Here is a 15,396-nt window from a genome sequence, read left to right as displayed (position 1 = left end):
ACGTGAAAGAAGAATAGATAAACGATCAACGGAATTTACTACCTCGAAAACATATCTCTTTCTCTTTCTCTCACCTCGGAAACTCGTACACTCTGCGGAAATAGCAGCTCAGGACTGCCTCTCGAAGGGTAAAAAAGGGGGAAGAAAGGGTACCGAGTGTGGACCTGATGATTCTGGCTAAGGAGGAGGTTGAGGCTAAAACTCCCACGAGCGCCCCTCCCTCCGGGTGAAGAGCACGCTAAAAACACGTCCAGAAGTTTTAGTTTGGTAGTGCCTTCGTCTGAGTCCCACACTCTCCCTCCTACCGGGTGGGGAGGTAGTTAGTACGAAATGCATTTCTCTTAGGTTTACAAACAAAAAAAAAAAAAAAAGGGGAGGGGAGGAAGTGTCGCAAACGACATTTTAATAAAATTTTTTATTTTATTTATTATTTATTTCGTCGGTGTTAATAATTTATGTATTTATTAAAAAAATTGAATAAAAAATTTTTAGGAAAGGGAGAAAAAGATGAGGAATGGTAGGGGGATGGTAGGGAGGGGGAAAAGGCAGAAACTTTTTTTTGGAAACTATTCCAAAATTAACTTTTATGCGGTTGAAATAATTTTATCTATTTATTTATTTCGTGTGTATATCTTTTTTGCATAACGTTATATCGGCATTTTAAAAAAAAAACTTTGGAGAAATTACCTTTTGTCGATCCTCCTCTTACTTCCCCCCCCTCCCCAAAAAACAACCTTTTTCCCGGTTGTACCTCCTCCTCCTCCTCGTTTGTTCTACATTCATCCCCTTTTATTATTACAACTCCCCTTTATCCTTTTTTTTTTTTTTCACTTCCTTTTATTCATTTCCTTTTAATTCCTCCTATTTATTTTAAATAAATAAATATAATAATAATAATAATAAAATTTTTTTATTTTCTAATGAAATTTTATGAATAATAATAATAATAATAATAATAATAATAATCAAAAATTTATAAAAAATTATTTTTAAATTAAGAAAAGCGTGTTTTTTTTTTTTTTTTTTTAATAAAAAATTTTTCATTAAAAAAATTATTATTATTATTATTATTAATTTTTTTTACCGTTGTTTTTGTTGTTGTTGTTGCTGTTGCTGTTGTTGTAGATGTTTTTAGCAAGATTTAAACGTTCAAAAAATCTTGTGAAAACTCAAAGTTGTTAATCAACTCGTCTGACATATTTATATCTTCCTGCGATCATCGCCTCTTCATTTCAGGAAGGAAAATGAAAAAAATAAAATAAAAACGTGGAAAACTTTATTTTCAGTGAATTTTCCTCTTTTTTTTCTTTTTTCTTATTTATGAAAAACTGGAGAAAAATAAAATAAAATAAAATAAAAATTTTTATTTTTTATTTTTGTTTTTGGGGGGGGGGAGGGGAGGGAAGTTCGTAAGAGTTATTATCAATTTTTCATCAAGTTTAAAATTAAACAGAAATGAAAATTTAAATCACAACAGCAGCAGATCACAAAAAAAAATTATCGTTATCATTATTATTATTATTTTTTTCTTTTTGCATTATTCTTCGCTTATGGTTATTAAAAAAAAAAAAAAAAAAAAGGTTCGATTCTCAAAAAGGAAAGAAAAGATGATGTAAGTCACGTGATAATTTTCATTTGTTTAAATGGTCTCAGGACGAACTTTAAACCTTTTTTTTTTTTTTTAAAATTATAAATTATTTTATTTCTCTTATATGCTCGACATTTATCTGACAAAACACTATATCGATATTATTATCATTATTATTATCGATTTCGAAAAAAAAAAGAAAAATGGCGTCCGTTCGATATCAATTATATTTTACGGCATTTATATTATTATTAATTTTTTTTTTTTTTCTCCCGTCATATACAAAATTATATTTGACGTGTCGTAGTTTTTGGTATACCGAAAATAAAGGAAGGTTTTGTCGGTTCATTTTATCTGGCGTGACCCTTATCAACTGTCGAATTAATGATAAACACGTAAAAAATAATTTATATTCCTTATTATATTCTTCCGAACAGATTTATTATTATTATTATTATTATTATTATCATTATCATCATCATTATTATTATTTTCGTTTAAAACTCTCTCTAAAAAAAAAAAAATTCATTTGATTTTTTTTCTTCTTTTTAATATTACCCGTAAGTATTTTAATTTAAAATAAATTAAAGTAATCGAAATTTTTTTTTTTTTTTTCGAAAGAGTTCTAGAAAAAATTTCTTTTACTTTCCCCCCCCCCCCTTTTTCTCTTCTTCCCCCTCCCGTTCTTGCACAGTTTATATATACATTTAGTTCACGGGTTTTGAATTCAAATGGATGCATTAAAAAAAAAAAAAAAAAAAAAAAATTTTCCTTTTAATTTTATTTTCTTTTTTTCTCTTCTTCTCTCTCTCTCTCTCTCTCTCTCTCTCTCTTCCCCCCTCCCCCATTCAAACTTTTACTTTTAAAAAGTTTTTTTTTTTTTTGTAACCAATGACGATATTTGCGTCTTAACGAATTTGTGTCATTAAATGATAATGATGATGAAAATTTTGTAATGGCGGAAAAGTAAAAAAAAAAAAAAAAATTCGTCGCGTTTACGTTAAATATATTTATATATAATAAATAATGATAATATTTATAATACGTTCGTATATAAATCAATTACTTAAAATTCTCGTAGGAAAACGTGCGTGCGTGCGTGTGTGCGTACGCGTGTGTGTGCGTATTCTAAGAACAAGCGGAAGAAACAAAAAGAAAATTTTGCAGATAAAAATAAACCTTTTTGTGAAAGTTTATCAAATTTATTTTTTTATACTCGCGATTAATGTCGTAATTAATTAATTTATTCGTTAAACAATAAATTAGACAAACGATCGATTAATCGATCAATCAATGAATCAATCAATCAATCAATCAATGAATCGTTTACGTACGTGAAAAAACATGTACGAATTTGTTTGCAGAAAAACTTTTATACTCAAGTATATATATATATATATAAACGACGGGTGGGGGTAAATTTAATTTAATGGTTTTGACATTTAAAGAAACTCGCGAAACAAATGAATAGACAACGACAAACGTTTAAAAATAGTTTGTTGATAAATAAATAAATAAATAAATTCGGTTGAGGAGGACGTTTTATATATAGAGAGAGAACGGTTTAAGTAAATATAAGGAAGTAAGTCATAAATATGGCGGTCGGTGGGAAATAAGAATAAGGTAAAAAACAACAAAGGGAAAAATATTTCAATTGTGAATGGCGGAAATGTAAGTAGTGTGGAATTCTTCTTCTCTATATTGTTTAGAAGTTAGGTGCGGTTGCTGTTGTTTTTTTTTTTTTTTTTTTTTTTTTTTTTGTTTTTTTTTTTTAAATGCTGCAGACAAATAAAAACGATTACGAGTTTTTCAATGGCGTGCCAAAAGCACAAAAAAAAAAGAAAAAAAAAAATTTTCTTCATTTTTTTTTCTCTTTTTAGGCGTTACTTGTTCGAAACCGCTTTTTATCCTATTAGGATTAATAAAAAGAGAAAATTCCGACAATCTCTTTTTTTTTTTTTTTTTTTTTTTTTTTTGTTTTCGAAAAGAAAGGTTTCCGTTGTCGGTTTTGTGTTTGTGTTTGTGTTTTTTTTTTTTTTTATAAATAAAAAAACAACGTCTTAATATGTTGACACCATTATCTAATTTTATTTAAAAAAAAAAGAAAATAATGTGTTGTTAGTTCCACGTCTTTTTTTTTTTTTTAATCCGTATTCGAATGTGAAAATTTCTTTTTCTTCTTATTCTTATTACTATGGTTAAAACCGGAAATGTTTATGATGTAAAAAAATTATTAGAATCGATCTGATGGGTTTTTTACTATGTAAAAAAAAATAAAATGATAAGAAAAACGTGGCAGGAGGGAAAGGAAAAGGAGGACGGGGAAAAAACGTACAAAAGGGGGGGGTAGAAAAAAAAACAAACAAAGAAACAAACAAAGGCAGAAATTTATCTAACGGAGGAGAAAGACAAAAAAAGAAAAAAATTTAAATTTTTGTTTTTTTTTTTTTTGTAAAAATTATTTCGAAAAGGCGGAGTGTGTGTGTTTTCTTACTCTATGACTTAACCGTATTTTCTCTCTGTGGTGTTTTTTAAAAAACAATCCGACTTTCCCTCTTTTTAATTTTATTTTAAAAAAAAGAAAAAAAATTTACGGATTTGTTATACACATGATAAATTTGATGACGATTTGAAAATTAAAAAAAAAATTATTATTATTATCCACCATTAAACACGACAAGGCTACTTGTCGGAGTTTTTAAGTATTTATCCGAGGTTTCTACCCGATTCCTTAGGGACAAATACTCGAATTTCGGTGGTGCCACTTATTATAAGATAGCACCACATCAATTCTTGAAGGTCTTCCTGAGTCCGTCTTTTTCGATGGGAACGATTTGTCTCCTGAACTGGGCTCCAGTGACTAACATCTTTGGAGTGGCCAGGGTCAGAAGCAGTGAAATTCACATTCTCGTCGAGCTGCCTCAGGTCGACAGTAGAACAAGATTTTGTTTTTGGTTCTTACTTTGTCTTGTTCTCATTTTTTTGCTCTTTTTAAGCCAACAGCACGTGGCGTTCTCAAACGGTCACCCATCCAAGTTTGCACCACGCCCGATGCTGCTTAACTTCGGTGATCGTACGGGAACCGGTGTGACCAGCACGCTATGGCCGTTGGCTTATTATTATTATTATTATTATTATTATTATTATTATCATTGTTGTTGTTGTTGTTGTTGTTGTTATTATTATTATTATCATCATCATTTTCTAATGTAAAATTCATGCGCTCTACGATTAATAATTTAAATCCGTAGTAATAAAATTTATTTATTTATTAATTTTTATTTAATGGGGCGGGGGGGGGTGGGGAGGAAACAAACGTAAAAATTGGGTAAATTCATTAAATTTTTAGTGTTATTATTATCATTATTACCATTATTATTATTATTTTGTTAGATTTCGGTTGATTTTCAATAATTTTTTTTTTTTTTTTCTCGTCAAAAGAATAACAAAAACCATAAAATAGATCTCCGTTTTATTTATGTATATAAAAAAAAAATAAAAATAATAATAAAATTCAATATAAAAAATAAAAAAAAAAAAAAATTCGATAAAAATCCTGGAGAAAGAAAAAAAAACAAAAAGAAAACCCGAAAATTTTTATCTTATCAACTTTTAATCTTTATTTTATTATTACTATTATTTTTATTTTTTTTGGCAATTTTCTCACTGGAAAATTTTGGAAATGGTTGGCTAACTAATAAATGATTAACACGACAAACCCACGTTTTTGTTTTTTTTTTTTTTTTATTATTTTCGAAAGAAAAATCATTTTCTTTATTTCACATGGAAAATGTTTTATATTAACTGTTGATAAAAAAGAGAGAGAGAGAGAGTTAAAGAAACAAAAGAGAGAGAAGAAGAAGAGGAAAAAAAAACGGTGATTTTAAATAAGGACGAAAGCAAAAAGGATTTTCCGAAGATGTCGCATTAATAATTTAAAAGAATTAAAATAGAAAACGGAAGTGAAAATAAGACGGATGTTAAAGGGAAAAAAAAAAAGAAAAAAGAGGAGAATAATAAGGGCCGAAATAAGGAAATGGGAAAAATTTTTTACGAAAGGAAAGGATAAGGAATGGGGAGCGAGAGCGGGAGCGAGGGGGTGGGAAAAACGCGGACGGGAAATGGAAATGATGATTGGAACGTCATATATATTCAAATAGATCTTAAGATGCTTAAACATTTTCCATTTCGTTTCCGCATTAACCCTATTTAAATATTCATTTATTTTTATTTAACTTATTATTATTATTATTATCATCATCATCATCGTCGTCGCCATTTATTTGTTTTCTATAAATTTTTTTTTTTTTTTTTTTATTTCGGTCCCCCATCATTTTAATAAATTTAACGTGGAATCAACGATTGTACAAAAACAAAACAAAACACGTTATTTATTCCCGTGTGACGTAATGATGCGAATTATATATTTAATTTATAAATGATGTTGAAACTGGAATAAGAGGATGAAAACAGGGATGGGAGGGAGGAGAGGAAGGGGGGAGGAGGAGTGACGAGTAAAAATTATTTGTTCTCGTTTAGGAAAAAACAAAAAAAAAAAAAACATTTTGCATCCTCCACCCCCTTCCCGCGTTTAAGCCGGAGTTAATTAAAATTCTTTGGCAATTCCTTTGACTCCTTTTTATCCTTTGCCCGATGAGACAAAAATTAAGCTTCACCTGTCAGCTTTGAAGGGGTTGAAATTTTTATTGTTTTTTTCTCCTCTTCCCCTCCTCCCCCTCCCCCTCCTCTTCCCCTCGAAAAATCTTTTTGTACAAAACCAAAAAATAAAAAAATTTTTAGTGTGGTTCGTTATTAAATTAAATTAAAAAAAAAAAAAAATAAGGGTTAAATTTTATAATTATTTTTCAAAAGCGAGGAAACAAACAAACAAACGAACAAACAAACAACCTCTTTGAGAGAAAGAGAGAGAAATTTTTTTTACATCTCTTTCTCTCTCTCTTTTACACACACACCGAGAGTTTTTTATTAATGCCCGAAAAATAATTTTTCTGTAAATGGCATTTCTCTTCTATTTACCTTTCATATTAATTATACACTCGTGGTTTCCGATTATAATTTGTTTTTATTATTATTAATAATAATAATAATAATAATAATAATAATAATAATAATAATAATAATTTTTTTTAACGAACGAACAAGATTAAGGGTACGAAATGATATTGGGAATGAATTTTTTTTTACGTGTTTGTACGTTCAAATTTTAAATATCAAGACAGTTTTTGTGTAAAATAAGAATAAGAGAAGAAAAACCCGGAAAAAAAAAGAAAAGTTTTAATTTTAAATAAAAGTTAAAATAAGAAAAACATGTCGTATAAAATTTCTCTGTCTCTATCTCTCTCTTTCTTTCTTATTCTTTTCTTAAAAATCTTTTTATACGCTTAAGGCGTTAATATTTAGTCTGTTAGTTAGTTAGTTACTCGAGTCAAAGTTTTTAAGTGTAAATACCATAAAAGAAGAAGAAGAAGAAGAATTGGACTCGATTTTATTTTAATTTTAATTTTATGGTTTATATATATATATATATATATATATATATATTACTTTAAATAATCCTTTTGGTAAAGTGGCAGAAGAATTTTTTTTCTTTTTTCAATCTGTCTCTCTCTCTCTCTCTCTGTTTCATTACCGTCGATGATTTTTTTTTTTAAAAAAGTGTCACGAGATGAGTAAGAGAATACAACATTTTTTTTTTTTTGTAAATAAAATGAAAGAAAAAATGTAATTTATAATAGGTTTACGTTAGTTAATTCCACGTTATTTTTCATTTCGGCGGCCATTTTTTTTTTTTTTTCTTATACGATACTTGAAAATTTCTTTTTTTTTCCCCCCCCCCTGTTTTGTTTTCGTCGTGCAACGTACATATCGAAAATTTTTTGTTTTTTTTTTTTGGTGAAATCTTTAAAAAAAAAAAAAAATCGTGGAAGAAGAAAAACAAAACAAAACAAAACAAAAAAAAAATTGACTAAACGTTTAAATGAAAACTCTTAAAAATATAATTTTTATTTAAGTTTTGTAAAGAAATTTTTTTTTTTTTTCGAATTTAACTGTGAATAACTCGCGCGACACCTGCATTCTATTAATTTTGCTTCGTCGATTCTATAACTGATTTTTTTTTTTTAACTTAAAATGGAGAAAAAAAATTTTTAAATTTATAAATAATAATAATAATAATAATAATAATAATAATAATAATAATAATAATAATAATAATAATAATAATAATTATATTGTTTTGTTTGTTGTCGCAGATCCGCGATTCAGGTTAGCAAACCTAACTTGATATAAAATAATTGAAATAGTCGTGAAAATATTTGTATCGATATGAAAAACGGAAGTAATCGATTCTCTCTCTCTCTTGTGTCAAAGGTTTTTTTTTATTTATCGTTTATGAATAGGAAATACAGGTGGAAACACGTGAAAAAATGACGTCATAATATCTACCCCCTCACGTGTGTGTCCTTTCCAAATTAACACATCGAAATGTTTTAATTTTTTTTTTTTCGGGTAAAATTTACCAAATTTGAAATTTAATTTTTTTTCTTTCTCTCTCTCTTTCTTTCTCTTTCTATCTCTCTCCTTTTCTCTCCTTCCCCTCCTAGGTCCTCCCTCATTCAAAATAAAATAAAACGAACGTGATGAACGAACGAACGAACGAACGGAAAAACATTTTTATTTTTTTTTTTTTTTTAAATTAAAATAATAAAGCCCCCCAAAAAAAAAAAAAAAAAATGATAAAATGAAAATTTACATGTAATCGACCCACGATTTGTTTAAGGGGAGAAAAGTGGCGGGGGGAGGAGGGGAAAAAGGGAAAGGGAAGTAAAAAATTTAAAAGGCATTAAATGGTTTTCGTTTTTCGAAAAATATATACAAATAATTCACGTAAAACAATCCATTTATAATTTTTTTTTTTTTTTTTGTTGTTGTTTATACGAAAATCTTTCGTCATCGAATTGTATTCCGAAAACAAACAAAACTTTTCGATATCCCCTCGGATTTAAATTTTTATAAATTCGCGTTTGAATCGACGCGAACCACGTCTAAAAAAAAATTATTATTATTATTATTTATTAAATATTAATGATGATGATAAATAGTTATTAACGTTATTTAAATTATTATTAAAAAAAAAAAAAAAAAAGAAAACATGATAATGTTTGGTTTTTGTTTAAATTTTAAATTTTTTGTTTGTTTGTTTGTTTGTTGCTTCATTCCACGACGATTGGGGTTAAATTTTTTTTTTTTTTTTTTCTTATTTTTCATCCCTTTTTCACACTCGAGCTTTTTTTTTTTTTTTTTTTTTTTTGGAAAACTATTTTTCAAGTATTTTTTTTTTGTTATCTTTCATACTTTGATAACCTTCTAGAACACATTTTCCTGCCAATTTTATATAACTTTGTTTAATGTGTGTGTGTTTTTTTTTTTTTTTTTTTTTTTAATATTTTTTATATGAAAACCTCTGCCAGAAAGTTTTGAAATTCTCCGAGGAAAGAATATGGCTGCCAAACGTTGTCGCTTTATTATTTACTGCCAAAGGCAGTAACGAAACCCATAGACAACACCGGAAATAAATTAAAATTATATTTTCAATTGATTTACCGTTAGTCCCGATCGGCAAACTAATAATATTAGAGATGAGAGAGAGAGAGAGAGAGAAAGTGGGGGAGAGCGGGGGAGAGAGAAAGAGAAAAAAGAATATGGCTGACCAGATGTATATAAATTGATAAGTTAATGATTTTATTTTTTCTGATTGATTTTTTCATATGACTTGTATAAATATATATATCGGGTTGGTAAAAGCGTAAAAATTAAATGGGAGGGAAAGAGGGGGGAGGAGGAGTAGGAGGGGGAGGAGAAGAAGGAGGAGGATAAAAAAAAAAGGAGAGAGAAAGAGAAATGAAAAAGTGAAAAAAAAAAAAAAAAAAAATTTTTTTTCACTTTTTTCCGTACGTCAGAAGTCAAAATTATTTAAAACAAAATCAAATAAGAAGCCCCCCGAGGGTTTAAAATGTAGTTTAATTAGCGAATGTGTTAGAAAAGAGTTTATTGAAGGAAGGTTTTTGTATATTGCCATCCTCCTCCCACGCCCTCGCCCCCTCCCCTCACACACGCACGCCCGATCCCCTCCTTCATTCCTTTTTTTCTCCCCATTTTTCTCTTCTCCTTTCTCCCTTCCCCCCAACCGTCAAAAATATTCATATTTTTTTCGATATTTTTTTTTTTTTTTAAAACAAATGGGAAAACGGTGTGCGTCGTGGAGAAAAACGTTTTTACATTGTACACACGCGGGACGTGGCATTAGAAGAAAAAGAATTTTCTTTCGTATTTGATTAAATTTATATAAAGAAAAAAAAAAAGAGAAAAAATCGGCCATATTTAAAAATTCTTCATATTTTTCGGGTCAATTATTTATTTTATCATTGACTTCCTTTTCGAAAAATGAAAGAATAATAATAATGTTTTTCCAGCGAGTATTTTATTACCACTTTCTCTTGCTCGATTGATTATCATTTTGTCTTTCTCTCTCTCACTCTCACTCTCTCTGGAGAAACAAAAATGTTCAATTTGTATCATCAAGATAGGTTGTGCCTCCTTCGGAAGCATCTGTGATGCGCTTCCGACCGTGAAATGGAATCAGGTTTCTAAATGCAGTCTAGTGGAACACGATTTGAATAAACTCTACGTATTGGGAAAATTTTTTTTTTTCCCCTTCTTCTTCTTCTTCTTCTTTTGCTCCAGGAAAGAAAGACAAAAAAAAAAAAAAAAGAATAATAAATTGGGTCAGGGGAGGAGGTATTAGATTTTGGAATACATAAAACATAACCATAAAACACATCCTTTACAAAAAAAAAAAAAAAAATTCATTTCTTCCCCCTTTTTTTTGTTTTGTTTTGTTTTCTTATTTTTATTTTTGCCTACTGGAATTGTTACAATCGAAAGAAATGGAACGAAAGCAGTAAAAATATACCCAAGGGTGGGTGGGGGGGTGAGTGAGAGTCGTCGTACGATATTAGAAGAAATCAGAGAAACACAATAAGAATTCTATTTTTTTTTTTTTTTTTTTTTTTTGCTATGTATGCTAAGAAAGCGACAATCAATTTTATTTATTAGATTTAATATTTCTTTCTCTCTCTCTCTCTCTCTCTCTCTATCTCTATCTCCCTCTCTCCAAAAAATGGCGATCATACATACGTAACGGACGATTCCAGAATACGTAAATAAAATTTTTTTTTTTTTTTTTAATATCTCTCGTGATAAATTAAAGCGTAAAATTATTATTAGAGGTTACGTAATCAACTTAAAATGTTTTTTATTTATTTATTTATTAATTGATTCAATCGATTTATCGATCGATCGATAAATCGATTTCCTTCCTAATTAATGATTTTATCAATTAAAACACGTTTTTTTTAAAAAATAAAAAAAAAAAATTGGTTCAATAAGTTTTCAAAATCATATCAAAAGGTTATATAAATGTGGAAGGGGGGGGAGTGGGGAGGAGGAAGGAGTTGAAAGGAAAATACGGTAATGCAGGTGCCGTGACAAAATTTTCCCTCGAGGGTATGTTCCCGAGGGAATTAGAGACAACGACAACTTAACCTCCGCCACGTATCGAATTCAATTCTATATCACGAATCATTCGGCAAAAACCTTTCGAATTTCTAACAACATGGTAATATTTTGAATTTTAAGTGGGAATTTATAACGGAAAGTTAAAAGAGAGAGAGAGAGAGAGAGACGGAAAATGGTTTTCGTGTTTTTCCATTTGGATTTTGTGTGTGTGTGTGTGTGAGTCCAAAGGGGATACGAGAGAGAGAGAGAGAGAAAAAAGGGATGACATATTCAAAAAGTATTATATGCATAATCATAATATAAAATCTCAAATACTTTAATATTTGAAATCATCTTTTTCTTCTTCTTTTTCTTCTTTTTTCTACTGTTAATTTTTTCTTCGTTTTTCCTCCCCTTCCTCCTTCCCCCCCTCCTCCTACTCTTTTATTATAAATTCTTTCCGTGTAAAAAAAAAAAAAAATTTCCTCCAATTGTTATTCCCTAATTATTGTTTACATTTATTTTTAATTATTATCAAAGACATATTATCGCGCGAAAAAAAAAAAATTTTTTGTCGGCGTTAATTAACCTATCGAGTTTTGAATAGTTACGCGATAGTTTTTTTTTTTTTAAATAAAAACCTTTTGTTTTATTATCGATTAATAAAAATAAAAAAAAAAAAATATCAAATTACGTCTCGATATATATATATATTTATAAACCTATATAAAAAAAAAAAAAAAATTGAAAGAAAGTAAAAGCAAACAAAACCCAATTTCCTTTTAAAGAAAAAAAAAAGGAAGAAAAAAAAGGAAAAAAAAGGAAGAAAAAAAAGGAAAAAAAAAGGAAAAATTTTTTTTTTTACAAAGATGATACAACAGAAAAGAAAACATACCCCCCCGCACATCCAAAAAAAAAATTTCTATATAAAACGTCTAGGAAATTTTTTTTTTTTTTTTTTTTTATGAAAATATATTTCTAAACGATTTAAATTGTTTTTTTTTTCAGCATTAAAAATTTATTATTATTATTATTATTATTATTATTATTATTATTATTATTATTATTATTATTATTATTTTAATTATACAAAATGAGTTGAGGAAAATAAATAAATAAATAAATAAATATATACCGGAACCGGAAATATATATTTTTTTTAAAATTTAATTTTAAATTAACAACCGGTTACGTAAAAAATAAATAAATAAATTTTTATTTTTTATTTTTTTTTATTTTCGTTTTCAAAAGTTGGCTCCCGTTAAATAATAATAATAATAATAATAATAATAATAATAATAATAATAATAATAATAAAATTTAATTTAATTTAATTTAATTTAAATTTTTTTTTGTTTTGTTTTGTTTTGTATCGAACGGTATATTAGAGAGAGAGAGAGAGAGAGAGAGAGAGAGAAAGAGAGAAAGGAAAAATATTTAAACGGAATACAAAACACCGAATAAAAATAATTATTCGTATACGTATATATATATATATATATACGTTCTCTGTTCTCTGGAAAAAAAAAAAAAAATACATAAATATGAATTAAGAAGAGAAAACGAATGGAAAAATGGAGAGAAAAAATCTCCAGAGAGAATAGCGAGAGGAAAAAAAAAGAAAAAGAAAAAAAAAAATTTTTTTTTTTTCTTTTTGAATTATGGCAATTTACGTCTTAAATTTTTCCAACTCTCTCTCTTTCTCTCATAATTTCTTCATTCCCTTTAATCTCTCTCTCTCTCTCTCTCTCTCTCTTTGTGTAATTTAACGTACGTTAATAAATTAATTTTTCAAAAAATAATTAAAAAAATATAAGTAAATAAATGGCGTGACGTAATCATTTCGGAAAAAATTTAATTAATTATTTATTATGATAAAAATTCGTAAAGGATGATGATACATCTGTTTGTTTGTTTGTTTGCTCGTTTGTTTCCTCGTTTGTTGACTTTTCCAGTCGGAAAATTTATATATATATATATATATATATAAAATAAAGATTTAACGGTTTCGAGTTTGAATAACGGTCATCAAAATTAAATTATTATCGGAAAAGTTTCACAAAACTAAATAAAATTTTCTTATGCTTTTGTTTTTCTATTTTCTGTTTCCGCCGCCGCCGCCGTCGCCGTCGCCCCCTTTCCCCCCATCTCCAAGTTCATACAAAACAAGCAAAACATTTATTAAACATTAACTTTAATTTCTCGAAGAAATCTTTTTTGCGAAAATTTTTGAGAGGGAGGAAGGAGGGAAGGGAGGACGAGGGGGGGACGGGGAAGGAGCGAGCCGACGATTTTAATCTTTGTTACAACTAATATTTTAATATCTTTAACTTGAACACTCTTCTTAAATCGAATTAAATAATTTTGTTTACTTTAAAAGAAAAAAAAAAATTTGAAATTTGTCGTTTTTTTGTTTAAACAAAACACGTTCGATATGTTTTGTCAATAAAATAACGGTTATAACTGTTTCCGGTTTTTCTTAAAAATCGAAAGAAATGATGGAAGAAGAAAACGATTGTTTTTTTTTTTCCTTTTTTTAAACTCTTGAGATTTAAACTTTTTTCGCTCCCCTCCTATGTTTCTACGGGATTAGGGAAGGAGAAGTGGAGGGGGGAAGGAAAATAGCAAAACTACAATCGTATCAATGATGAATCATTTTTTTTTTTTTTAAACTAATTTTTCAAATTTTTCGTTTTTGTATAAGAAAAAAAAAGAAAAAAGAAAAGCCTACTGCTGCTGCTGCTACTACTACTACTAGTAAAACTAAAAACCTTTGACTAATTTGCAGTAAACCTTCAAATTTTCTTTCCAACCAATTTACTACATCGATTCCGAGTGTAAAAAATTTATTGATTCAATTTTAGAGAGGATAAATTTTCTAGAAGAATTTTCTTGCGTTTTCTGAATTTTTAATGCTTTAACTAACAAATTCAAAACCTTTTTTTTTTTTTTTTCCTCTCTCTCTCTTCCCCTTCCCCCACCCCCACCCCCGATTCAAACCTTTCAAACCTTTTCGGAAAAAAAAAAAATTATTTTATTTTATTTTATTTTGATTTTAAATCTTGTGATTTATTAAGTATTAAATTTTTTATTTTAAAAAAAAATAAATTGATTAAAATTGAAAATTTCAACGGGAGGGGAGGGGGAGGGGGGAAAAATCTCAAACGGATCCGTTTCCGGTTTGAAATAAAAAAATAAAAAAAAAATACGAACGCGCTCCGATATGAATTTAACAAACGTTTTGGGTTTATACAAACGATGCAATTAAATTCGCAAAAACAAAAAAAAATTTTTTTAATTAATTTCAACCCTTGAAATTTCATCCCCTTTTAAAAAAATTTTTTACGTGTGAAAATAATAATAATAATTTTTTGTTTTCCGAGTGTTTTCGTCGGCGGTTTAACCGATAATTTGAATTCGTGAAAATGGAATTTTTTTTTTTTTTTTTTTTTCTTCAAAAGGAAAATACAATACGAAAGCGAAAGGTAGATTGAGATAGAGAGAGAAAAGAAGAGGGAAGGGGGAGGGGGAAAAAGAGAAAAAGGTAAAAATCGGAGAAAGATATAGAGAGAGAGAGAGAGAGAGGGAAAGAGAATGTGTGGGTTGGAGGAAATGAGTAAGGAATAAAAATTGAAAAAGGATAAATGTAAAGAGAAAGAGAGAGAGAGTTGAAGGAAAAAAGAAAGGTAAAAAGAGAGAGAGAGTTGAAGGAAAAAAGAAAGGTAGAAAGAGAGAGAGAGAGAGATGGGCAAAAGGCTAGTGCGGTTCAAGAGATGAATTTTGAATAAAACATCAAGACCACAAGGCAAACTATTCGGGAGGGGAAAAAAAGAACGGGAGGGGAGAGGGGGTTGAGGATTGTATTGGATAAATTGGTAAAAGAAAACAACAACAAAATTTTCTTCCTTTTTTTTTTTTTTTTTTTGTTGTCGCATCTGATTTCCGGTTTGTTTTTTTTTTTTTTTTTTTTTTTTTTTTTTTGGAAAATTGATTTTTTGATTTTTTTACAAATTTTATTTTATCCTTGGAATTTTTTATTATTTTTTTTGGGGGAGGGAAAAAATTGGAATTCCATCGTAATTTAACGAAAAAAAAAATGGGGGAGGGGGTTCCCCCCCCCCCCCCGATTAAAAATTTTAATGGCCAAAATGGAAAAAAATAAGTTTTCCCCTCCCGGTATTATTATTATCATTATAATTTATTTTTTTTTCCTTTTAATTTTTCCCCCCCCG

The sequence above is a fragment of the Pediculus humanus genome, genomic scaffold (assembly GCF_000006295.1).
Source record: "Pediculus humanus corporis 1103172108265 genomic scaffold, whole genome shotgun sequence".
NCBI classification, from domain to species: domain Eukaryota; kingdom Metazoa; phylum Arthropoda; class Insecta; order Psocodea; family Pediculidae; genus Pediculus; species Pediculus humanus.
The sequence above is the reverse complement of the archived record's forward strand: the minus strand, read 5'-3'. Positions refer to the sequence as shown.